We start from the raw sequence: 13,454 nt of genomic DNA on the forward strand, positions 1-13,454 counted from the left end.
TTGTAATTAGGATTAGGATTAAGAGATAATCCTATATCCTGGTTAGGGGCCAATTGGGCCCAAGTCAGATATGGTTTGGGCTAAAATTAAGCCAAACCAGTGAAATCGGAGAGCCAGGCAGTGGCACCGCCTGGCTGGGCGGTAGCACCGCCCAGCACCCGAGAGCTGGGCGATGACACCTCCTAGCACCTGAACACTGGGCGGTGACACCGCTTGGCTGGGCGGTGGCACCGCCAGCATCAGGAACCCAAAGAGAATTCAAATTTTGGAGCCCAAAATTTGAATCCTCTTGAGGCCTATAAATACCCCTCAAATCTCAGCTGAGATTACAACTTTTGAGAAGCATTTGATTAAGAGAAAAGTCTTAGAAAGTCTTAGCAAGTCTTGTTTTCAATTTGCTAGAGAGTTCTCCTCATTCTTTCTTATTGAAAATTTGTAAGAGGTTGAACTGCTTGTAAAAGGTTGTAAGAGGGGTATTTACCCTTCCATTTCAAGAGATTTGCTAGTGGAAGGTGGGAGCCTCATCGAAGAGGGGCCTCGCAAGTGGATGTAGGTCATTTGACCGAACCACTCTAAAATCGGCGTAATCTCTGGTTTGCATTTCATTATTGCTATTTACATTACTGCAAACCTTCTTACATGCTTTAGTTCCTTATTACCTTTGCTGCGCAACTTCATGAATACACTTTCAAGTTAAGCCTTTCAAGTTCCATTCTTATCGTACGAAAGATTTTTCTAAAACCGAAGTTTTAATCCGCTGCACTAATTCACCCCCCCCCCCTCTTAGTGCCGCTTCGACCCTAACATCATCATCATCTACCTCTGATGCTCCCATTACTGTTCCCGCAGGGAACCATAGTATCTTCCCACATACAAACCTTATCTCCATAAATGCAGCAACCCTCATCCCCTTCAAATTATCCAACGATGGTAACTACGCATCATGGCGTGCTCAATTCTCTAATATACTATTTGGCTATGATCTTCTAGACTATGTCGATGGCTCTCTTCGTTGTCCACCGGTGATGCTCATTATCCCAAGCGCATCCGATCCAGTACCAAATCCGGATCACAAACTATGGTTACGCCAGGATCGCCTCATCCTTCAAGCAATTCAAGCCTCGGTCGCTGGATCCCTTGCCCCACTCATTTCTTCATGTGACACTGCTGCCGAAGCTTGGTGCAAGTTGCAAACCACTTTGGCCAATCGTTCTCGCACTCGCATGCTTAGTCTTCTATCCAGCCTCATGAAGATAAAACAAGAGGGAAGTAATATTGCTGATTATCTACATAACATAAAGGTTATCATCGATAACTTGGCCTTGGTAGGTCATTCCCTCAGTGATGAAGAAGTTACTGTTCATATCCTCAATGGCCTCAGAGATGAGTACAAGGAATTGGCAGCAGCAATACGGGCGCGTGATTCACCAATCACATTCGAAGAACTTTTCGACAAGCTGATTGACTTTGAGATATATCTCAAGCGCGAGGACAAACCGCTAGGACCATCTATCACAGTTCAAGTCACTCAAAAAAGGAGGGGCAATTCGTATAACAAGATTGTCAACAAAGGTTTGACCAAGACACCTTCTGAACCTATGAGCTCGAAACCAACTATTCCTCCTCCTCATCCTCAACATTCCAATCACAACAACCAAGGTGGCTTCTTCAATCATCCGTAGTCCTGGCGCCCTCACTACATAAACCAACAAAGAATTGTTTGCTAACTATGTGATAAAGTCGGTCACTCTGCAAAGGTCTGTCGATCTCGACCCAGACTTCCTGCTCAATCACATTGGCCTCAAGAAAATCTCACGACTACTCCAACGACCAGTGATCATAATTGGATTGTGGACTTTGGCACATCCCACCACATCACCTCAGATCTCCAGAACTTGTCCATCCACAACAACTATAGTGGCACTGAGGACATCATCATCGGTGACGGTAAAGGAATTCCTATTACTCATACGGGTTCTACACTGCTTAATTCACCTACCACAACCTTTACACTCGATGATGTTTTATGTGCACCTTACATTAAATGAAATCTCATTTCCGTTTCTCAATTTTGCAAACAAAATAATACCTCTATTGAATTCTTTCCTAACTCTTTTCTTGTTAAGGATTTGAGCACGGGGGCATCATTGGTCCAAGGCCAGAGTAAGGACAATGTTTATGAATGGCCGTCACTTCCACAAATAAAACAACCCACTGCTTACTCCTCCGTTGCAGCTTCAATCGATGTGTGGCATCGTCATCTCGGTCATCCCTCTCTCCCTATCCAAAATAAATTACTTTCTCGTTATTCTCTTCCTACTCTTACAAATAATAGGGTTGTCACTTATTGTGATGCTTGTCTTCATAATAAAAGTCATAGACTTCCTTTCAGTGTTTCCTCTATATCATGTTCTAAACCATTTGAAATTATTTATACTGATGTTTGGGGCCCTGCTCCTGTTACTTCTTTTGACAAGTTTAGCTTTTATGTTATTTTTGTCGACTATTTTACTAAATACACATGGCTATATCCTCTTCGTCATAAATCAGAAGTTTCAAAAGTCTTCATCAACTTTAAAAAGCTGGTTGAAAACTTCTTTCAGTCTACAATTAAAACAGTCTACTCTGATGGTGGAGGTGAATTTCAAGCCCTCACATCCTACCTCTCAACCTGTGGCATCCAACACCTTAAGTCACCCCCACACACTCCTCAACTAGTTGGCTCTGCTGAACGTAAACATCAACATATCGTAGAAACTGGTCTCACACTTCTACATCAAGCCTCCATGCCACCAACTTTTTGGTCTGCCGCCTTTCAAACTGCTGTCTACCTTATTAATCCTTTGCTCACTCCAGTTCTTCAATACCAGTCTCTATTTAAAAAACTATTTTCCAAATCCCCAAACATTAAAAAACTCAGAATATTTGGTTGTTTATGTTATCCGTGGCTACGTCCCTATGCCCCACACAAGTTAGCGCCAAGATCTAAAGCTTGCATCTTCATAGGATATTCTCTTGAGCATAATGTCTTTCGGTGCTACGAACCACAATCTCAAAAAGTCTTTATTTCACGGCATGTTGTTTTTGTTGAATCTGCCTTTCCATTTCAAAACCATGAATCTCCTACCATTCATACCACTCCGACAAATATTCATTCCTGGAGTATACATTCGATCCCCTCAAACGAACCTCCTCCCACACCATCCAGTCCTATTGTTGAAGATCCACACTCTTTTGTTCTCCCGGTTCAACAACTCTCCACTCCCCCCATTCCTTCTCCCCTTCCTTCTTCACAAGTCTCCCCTACCACTGAAGTCGTATCCTCAGAAACACAACAACTTTCTTTACCTAGTGCCATCGATGTATCTCAACCTCTCTTGCATCCTGTTGATGCCTCTCCACCACTCTTACCAATAACACAACCTGCAGTTCCTAGCCATCCAATGATAACACGTTCAAAAAGTGGTAACTTTAAACCACGTCAGGTTCTCGACCTCCATACTATCACCAATTCTTCTCTTGAGACCAGTGAACCCACCACAATTACTCAAGCACAAAAATCTTCACATTGGCGTCAAGCTATGTGTGAAGAATATGATGCCCTTCTACATAACTCCACATGGACTCTTGTACCTTCTCATCCTGCACAAAATATCATCGGGTGTAAATGGGTATTCCGAATTAAGCGAAACCCCGACGGGTCCTTTGCTCGATATAAAGCACGATTAGTAGCCAAAGGGTTTCATCAACGACCTGGAGTTGATTTTACATAGACTTTTAGTCCTGTAGTTAAACCCACAACAATTCGGCTTATTCTAAGTTTGGCCATCTCCAGAGGTTGGAACTTACGACAACTGGACGTTAACAGTGCCTTTTTACAGGGGACTCTAACTGAAGATGTCTTTATGCAGCAACCCCCTGGCTTTGTTCATCACCAGTATCCGAGACATGTTTGCAAATTACAAAAAGCCATTTATGGTCTCCGTCAAGCTCCCAGAGCTTGGTATATTGAACTTGGATCGTTTCTGATATCAATTGGCTTCATCAACTCCAAGTCTGACACCTCTTTATTCCTCCGACAACATCATGGCAATTCAATATATCTTTTAGTTTATGTAGATGATATTATTGCTACAGGCAATGATCCCTTGGAGGTTCAGACATTTTTAAATCAATTGGCTGATCGATTCTCCCTCAAAGACTTAGGACCATTGAGCTACTTTCTGGGAATGGAAGCAACATTTACATCCTCTGGTCTCTTCCTCTCTCAAAGAAAGTATATTCAAGACTTATTATCAAAGACAAATATGCAGGATGCAAAAGTAGTTGCTACTCCTCTCTCTACTGGTGAATCACTCAAATTATGTGATGGCAGCCCTACCACGGACTCAACTCAATACCGGCAAGTACTTGGCTCCTTACAATACTTGGCTCTCACCCGTCCAGATATCTCATTTGCAGTCAATAAATTGTCTCAATACATGCACCAACCTTCTGCTATACATTGGTCTGTGGTTAAACGAATTTTACGATATCTTAAAGGGACCCTTAATCATGGTCTCTTTCTCCGCAAAACCACTCAACTGGAGTTCTAAGAAGCAAAAGACAGTGGCCCGGTCTACAACTGAAGCTGAATATCGTGCTATTGCTACCACTGCTGCTGAACTCAATTGGATCACAAATCTCCTCAAGGAACTCAAAGTTAGCTTTACTCATACTCCCACAATATATTGTGACAATGTTGGAGCTACCTACTTATGTGTCAATCCAGTGTTCCACTCACGCATGAAACACATCGCCATCGACTTTCACTTCGTGCGAGATCAAGTTGTTAGACATCAACTTCGTGTCTCTCATGTCCATATGGCTGATCAACTTGCAGACTCACTCACGAAGCCTCTAGCCCGCAAACTAGTTTTGTTTCATCGATCCAAGATCGGTATCCTTGACAGGAGCTCGATCTTGCGGGGGCATGATAACAGAGAGATTTTCTCTGATAAAAGAGAGATATTCTCAACTGCATAGCAGATGAGATTTCCTCAACTGCATGAGGAAATCTCTCTACTTAGTTAAAGAAATATCCTCTTTCACTATGTATAAATAGACTTCACATGATACTACTTGAAGTGTGCCTTTTTTCTTTATCCTTATAATTTCATTCTTCATTCTCTCATTCTATCAGATATGTCGCATCAAGGCAACTCACTGCTCACGGTGCTGGACTTCGCAAGCGTCATCTAGGCTGCTCTCTGTTCTTCCTCAACGAAGTTTCCTCAGCCACATCTCGCTGAGCCGCTCCCATTCCTCTTTACCCTCACTGGCCTCTCCTCCATCGCTCTTCCCTACAGTGTCGCCTATCTATGATGGCTCTCTCGCTGCTCACCTCTCCTCATCACGGTGACTTCCAATTTCACTTCCACATCCTCGTCACCACCAACCTCTCCTCTGCCCTTGACCCTTTCCCTCCACTTGGTATGTCTCGTCAGCAACGATGGATCCTCAACCATCCAAGCGATCACCTATATTTTGCTCTTCACCATGAGGACAACATCTCTGCTCTCCACTACCCAAATCTTTTGCTGCTGATGCTGCACCAAAATCTACTGCATCACAACCACATCTTCACAATCAAGGTTTCGTTGATTTGCTCGGAGGTCTTTCTGTTGTTACGGGGCAATGGGTGCCCAATCTTCATCACTCGAGGTTTCTCAAAGACGCTTATCTTCCCCTGCTTCATTAATTTCATATTGATGTAGTCTCTCTCTTCCTTCACGTTCGCTACAGTTCCTATCGTTGCCTCTGATTAGTGATCGAATCATCTAGTGATCAGATCCTTATTGGTTCATCGCTGCTAACGAAGTGATCATATGTTCAGATTTGTCTATCCACAATAATTATAGTGAAAATAAAAATATTATTATTGGTGATGATAAAGGAATTCCTATTACTCATACTAGTTTCACAACGCTTAATTCATATACTATAAATTTTATACTTGATGATGTTCTATATACACCTCATATTAAATGAAATCTTATTTTCGTTTTTCAATTCTGTAAAAATAATAATACTTTAATTGAATTCTTTTCTAATTGTTTTCTTGTTAAGGATTTAATTATAGGTGCATCCTTGGTCCAAAGTCAGAATAGAGACATTGTTCACTCTTTGGTTACAACTCTAATTGATGTGTAACATCGTCATCTTGGTCATCACTTGTCTCTTATCCGGCAAAAATTACTTTCTTGTTACTCTCTTCCCATTTTTAAATCAAGTAGCTTTATAACTCATTATGATGCTCGTCTTAGCAATAAAAGTTATAAACAATCCTTTGGCATATCCTCTAAATCTTGCTCTAAACCATTTGAAATCATTTATACCAATGTTTAGGGCCTTTCTCCAACCATTTATTTTGACAATTTCAGATTTTATGTTATTTTTATATATTATTTCACTAAGTACATATAATTATATCCTCTTCACCATAAATATGAAGTTTTCATAATCTTTACCAACTTTAGAAAGTTGGTCGAGAACTATATTTAGTCTATAATCAAAACAATTTACTCTGATGGTAGAGGTGAATATCAAGCTCTAACATCCTATCTCTCAGCTTGTGGTATACAAGTTGAAACTGATCTCCCCCACATACTCCTCAACTAGTTAGCTCTATCGAACGTAAACATCGATATATAGTTGAAACTGATCTCACACTTCTATATCAGGCCTCCATGCCTCCAATCTTTCAAATTATAGTCTATCTTATTAATCGTATGCTTACTCTAGTCTTACAAAATCAGTCTTTATTTGAAATATTATTTCACAAATCTCTAAATATTTAAAAACTTAAAGTATTTGGTTGTCTATGTTATCTATGGTTATTTCTCTATGTCTCTCACAAGAAAACATTAAGATCTAAGCCTTATATCTTCATATGATATTCTCTTGAACATAATGCTTTTCGATACAATAAACCCCAAGCCCACAAAGTCTTTATATCACGAGTCTCCTACCATGCAAACTACTTCAACAAACATTTCTCACTAACGTATACCCCCAATCCTATCGAACGAGCCTCCCATAACATCGTCCAGTCCTTCCCCTCAAGATCCACATGTTGAATCTCAGATTTTGATGATGAAACCAATTGATAAGTATTTATGATTTGATATGCTTTTTGAGTGACGCAGGATGTTTTGATCAGGGATGTTATGATCAAGAGGGGGGGGTGAATTAGTGCAGTAAAAAACTTTTACGATTTCAAAATTTTTTTTTTGATTAAAACCTATTTCATCTAGAATGGTTTCGATTCAATCTATTTCAGAAAGAATTTAAACCTGAAAGCTTTCGTGAAAGTGTAAGAGAAAACTAAGGTGATTTGCAGTAATGTAAATTGCACAAATGAAAAGCGTTGGTTTCGTAAAGTCTTCGTACGAGTAAAGTCGATCTCAGAAGGTGGACTTGAAAGCATAAGTATAATGAAAGTAAGATGAGGAGAAGAAGCACTTTGTTATGAAATGATTTACAGTTAAAGAAGATTGCTCAAAATGAAATGCAAACCAGATTTAGAGTGGTTCGGTCAACGTGACCTACATCCACTTTCGGATTCCTCCTCAAACGAGGTCTTCGGCGTCCACTAAAAGCCTTCCTTCAATAAGTGAAGACCGAACACCTCTTTACAGTACTTTATCCATTTTTCAGGATTATGAGATGATCCCTTACAAGTCTCACTCCTCTTTCTTGGATGGTTATAAGGCTTAAGAGATGAAGGAGGAGAACTCTAACTTTTACAATACTTTAAGGCTCAAGAACTCAAGATTATGCCAATAGGTTTCATACCCTTTTATGAAGAAAAGGGTGGGATTTTTATAGGCCATAATGACTTCAAAATTGGAGCCAAAAATTGTCACATCCCCGGAATCCGGGGTATTGGTAGTACCACCGTCGTTATTGGGTGGTACTACCATCGCTGATATGACCCTGGGTGGTACCACCGTCGAACAGGGGTAGTACCACCGCTAGCAGCACTGGTGCCGATGGTACCATTGCCCAGGAATCCAGGGGCACTGCTTTCCAGGCAATGCCACCGCCGACTATGTTTTCAGGGGCTGAATTGGGTGTTCAATTCGGCCTAATTCAGTCCTGTTAAGGGCCCAGTTGACCCATAATTAAGTTAGTGGGATTACCTCCTAATCTTAACTTAATTTATGCTCTAACTATGATAATTAAGATATAATTTATAGTGCTTCTTATTCCGGTGCGTCAATTGCTCTTCCGGCAAGCTTTCGGCGTACTTCCGATGAACATCCGACGAACTCTCGATAATGTTTTGACGAACTCCCGGCAAGCTCCTGGACTTTACGACGATCTTCTTGGTGAGTTCCTATGAGCTTCTATGGCAAGCTCCTGGACTTCTCGGTTGGTTCCCACAGAACTTCCGATTAACATTTGGATTTCAGTCGAACACTCGAACTCCCAATGAGATCTCGGTCTTGACTCCGGCACAACACCTGCTTTATGTTTTACTACCATCGTAGTTAATCCTGCACACTTTTCTCAACATATAGATTAGATCAAACAACTTACAATTGACTTCATCATCAAAATTCGAGATTCAACAGTCTCTCCCTTTTTTATGATGACAATCAATTGATGATGATGTTAACCTTAACTCCCCCTATCTATATGCCAACTTGAGAAAAGACATTCTTGAATTCAAGACTTTTGAATTCAAGAGACATATTGATAAGTTAAGTTCATTTAAACTTATCAATACACACATCATGATTCCTATCATGATCTAGTATTTTGAAAATGGTGTCTAGGCATGACATCCATTTTTCAAGTATGATATTTCAAATATGAAAGATGACAAAGATAGCAATTCATCATTCTATGGCAAGATATCAATTGTAAAATTATAAGTTAAGGTCTAGATATCTTATCATAATGAAGAAATTTTATCAAGCAAACATTTCAAGTATATATATGATGAAATACATTGCATGCATTTATTATCAATTTATCATATTTTGGTATTATTTCTCTCCCTTTGTCATCAATAAAAAGGAGAACAATTTAACAATGAAGTGTGGTAAAAATTCATGTCACATTTCAAAATAAAAATTCATACTAATCATATTTCAAGCATTCATGACATGGTATTATTCAAAAGTTCTCAACATTAAAAGTTATAATTATTAAAGAGATAGCTTCCATCAACTTCTCCCTTTTTATTTTTCATCAAAACTTTACATGAAGAAGGAGAGTAAGGAGGAAAATCCATTGAGATCCAACTTTGAATGAAGTTAAAAATGATAAAAGAGTTTCATTAAATCATGCTTCAATTTTCACAAGGATCAAGATATTTATGTGAAATCAAATCCTCATTCTTGGAAATGTTCATCTCATAGCAAAGAATCATAAAAATTCTTCCTTCATTAAGAAAGAATTCATGTGAAAGAATCATCATATGAAGGATAAAAGATATTCCGTGAATAAGCTTTTATAATAAGAGGATCATCACATCAAATCCATTTCTCAACAAAAATTCACAAGAGATAAATCCGAGAGAAGCATTTGTCAATGACTTCCATGAATCAAACATCAAGATATGTATAAATACTTCATGCATTTATAAAATATTTTGTCATAGCTTTTCATCACTACTTGCATGAGGTAATATCATTAGTGCTTTATAGTACTCAAAGATTAAGAATCCGATATATGATTAAAACTTCTAGAAATCATAATCATCAAAGCAAACATAATATTATATCATTGTATGATAACATGCTCATCATCATAGAAACTTTTAGCATCAAAGCACAAAATTTCCAACTTCAAAGTAAACATGTTATTGAAGCACACAACCTTATCATCATGTAAAATTAGCATCAAAAAATTATCAGCACAGAATTTAAGTGAGTGATCAAAGAATCAAGAAAGTCTGAAAATAAAATTTAACAAATTCATGCATTCGGACAAATTAACATTCCTAATTCTCTTCTAATAAAATCAAATTATTCTTCACTTAAGGACTTTATAAAAATATCGACTAATTGATGTTTTGTATCAATAAACTTTAAGATTACATCATGATTGTTAACATGATCTCATATAAAGTGATGCCTAATATCAATATGTTTAGTTCTAGAGTGTTGAATGAGATTTTTTATTAAATATATTACACTTGTGTTATCATATTTTATAGGAATGTTTTTAAGATGAATCTTATAATCTTCTAAAGTATTTTTCATCCACACAACTTGTGCACAACATGCACTAGCTGCAATTTACTCGGCTTCGGTTGTAGATAGTGTAACCGAATTTTATTTCTTGAAAGTCCAAGAAACAAGTGCGTGTCCTAAAAATTGATATGTTCTTGATGTGCTTTTTCTATCTAATCTACATCCAGCAAAATCCGCATCAGCATTAGCAAGTAGCTTAAAGTTCTCAGATTTTGAATATCATAATCCTAGATTTGTGGTTCCTTTAATATATCTAAGTATTCTTTTAACTACTTTAACATGAGATATCTTAGGATTAGATTGAAACCTAGTACAAAGTCCTACACTAAATATGATATCTGGTCTAGTTGCGGTGAGGTAAAATAAACTTCTTATCATACCCCTATAAGCTTTTTGATCAAAGCTTTCTCCACTTTCATCAATTTCTAACTTAGTGAAGGTGCTCATAGGAGTGTTGATAGCCTTTAAGCTATCCATATTAAACCTTTTTAGCAAATCTAAAGCATATTTTGTTTGATTAAGAAATATACCATTACTTAGTTGTTTGATTTATAAACCCAAAAAGAAAGTTAATTCCACCATCAAACTCATTTCAAATTCAAGACTCATACTTTTAGCAAATGACTCACATAGAGATTTATTCGTAGAACCGAAAATGATATCATCAGCATAAATTTGAACAATAAGAAAAATATTTTAAATTTTTTTATAAAGTAGTATCAACCTTACCTTTAGGAAATTATTTTCGATAAGAAATGAGCTAAGTCTCTCACACCAAGCCCTTAGGGCTTATTTCAATCCACAAAGAGCTTTAGTCAATTTAAATACATGATTAGGGAGATTATCATTCTCAAATCTGGGAGGTTGTTCAACATAAACTTCTTTGGAAATAAAGCCATTAAGAAATACACTTTTAACATCCATTTGAAATAACTTAAAATTATTACTACTAGCATAGGCAAGGAGCATCCTTATGGCTTCTAATCGTGCCATAGGAGCGAAGGTCTCTTCATAATCAATCCCTTCTTCTTGGTTGAAACCTTTGGCTACTAATCTAGCCTTGTTTCTAACCACAATACCAAATTCATCTTTCTTGTTTCAAAAGACCCATTTAGTACCAATAACTAATTGGTCATTTGGCCTAGGAACAAGCTTCCATACCTCATTTTTATCAAATTGATTTAACTCATCTTGCATTACAATGACCCATGAATCATCTTTCAATGCCTTATCAATGCATTTTGGTTTAATTTGGGAGAGAAAAGCAGCATTGGCACAAAAATTCTTAAGAGAAGAACGAGTTTGAACCCCTTTTGATGTGTCTCCTATGATTAGCTCCTTAGGATAAGCATCTACATACTTCCAATCCTTGGGTAAGGATGTTTCAGAAGTAGATGCATCCAAGTTGCTAGATGGAGAAAGGGTTTCATTTAAATTCAAAGCATCAAAATTAACATCATCATCAAAATCATTTTTCTTAATTTTGGAAACCTAATTAAAAATAACATGAATGAATTTTTCTATAATCAAAGTTCTTTTATTAAAGATATGAAATACTTTAGAAATAGAAGAATAGCCAAGAAAAATTCCTTCATCAGATTTAGCATCAAATTTTCCTAAAGCATCTTTTTCATTCAAGATAAAACACTTACACCCAAAAATTTTAAAATATAAAATATTGGGTTTTTTGTTGTTCCACAAATCATAAGGAGTTTTGGTGAGTAAGGATCTTACTAGAACTCTATTCATGATATAGCATGTCGTGTTTACGGCTTCGACCCAAAAATATTTGGGTAGGCTATGTTCATTTAATATGGTTCTTGTCATTTCTTGTAAATTTCTATTCTTTCTTTCTAATACTCCATTTTATTGAGGATTTCTTGGAGTAGAAAAGTTGTGGTTGTATCCATTAGATTCACAAAATTCTTGAAAATCACGGTTTTGAAATTCACTACCGTTATCACTTCGAATTGATAAAATCATAAAACCCTTTTCATTTTGAACAAGTTTACAAAACTTAAAGAAATACCTTAAGCATTCACTTTTGTGTGCCAAAAAATAAGTCTATGTGTATCTACTATAATCATCCACAATGACAAATGCGTATTTGCTACCTCCTAGGCTTGATATAGCAATTGGTTCGAACAAGTCCATATGGATCAATTTCAAAGGTTTAGAGGTGTTTATTTGGTTTTTAGGTTTGAAGCTACCTTTTATTTGTTTTCCTAGTTGACAAGCATCACACACATTATCTTTGACGAACTTGATATGAGGAATTCCTCTTACAAGTTCTTTAGATAAAATTTGGGTGATTAGTTTCATGCTAGCATGACATAATCTCCTATGCCAAAGCCAAGCATTGTCATTCAAAACCAAAAAAATATATTTCATTGCAAAGATCATTAATGTCAATATTATATACGTTATTTTATTTTAATACAATCATAGATGTGTTTTTGTATAGTTTTTCAAGAATGCAAGCATTAGATTCAAATCTAACAATATGTCCTTTATCACAAAATTGACTAATACTCAAAAGGTTATGCTTTAAATCATCGACTAACAATACATCTTCAATAAAGAAGTTGAATTTGTTATCAATGGTTCCTTTGCCAATGATTTTACCCTTGTTGTTGTCTCTAAAGATAACATATCCTTCGTCTATGCTAGTAAGCTTAGAGAATTGAAATAGATCTCTGGTCATATGCCTTGAGTATCCACTATCAAGGTACCATCTCTTGCTCCTAGCTTGTGATGATATATTTTTCGACAAAAAAAGATGATTTTTAGGTACCCATTTGACCTTGGGTGCCTCAAAAATCGATCTATATTGCTTATCATTTGCATTGAGCCATTTGAGGTTCTTTTAGAAACCCAAATTAATTTATGTAAACTATATTTCTTAAATGGACAACGATAAGCTACATGCCCAAATTTGTAATAAAAGTTATATTTCTTTAGGAGTGAAACATGCAAGGTAGGGCCTTTAATAAAGGTGGTTGGATTATGGTGAGAGCTACTCACAAATCCGATTCCGCCTTTTCTATGAACGTAACTCTTGTTGGCAAGGATCATATTCAAGGATTTGCTACCAACCTCAAACTTTTCTAAGGTTTTCTTAAGTAGCAAGATTTTTTTTTAAAGTAATTCTAAATCATGGCATTGTTTGTAGGGAGCTAAGCTATTTTCATGCTCAATCTTTACTCT

This window comes from Musa acuminata, chromosome BXJ3-6, assembly GCF_036884655.1.
Source record: "Musa acuminata AAA Group cultivar baxijiao chromosome BXJ3-6, Cavendish_Baxijiao_AAA, whole genome shotgun sequence".
Taxonomy (NCBI): Eukaryota; Viridiplantae; Streptophyta; class Magnoliopsida; order Zingiberales; family Musaceae; genus Musa; species Musa acuminata.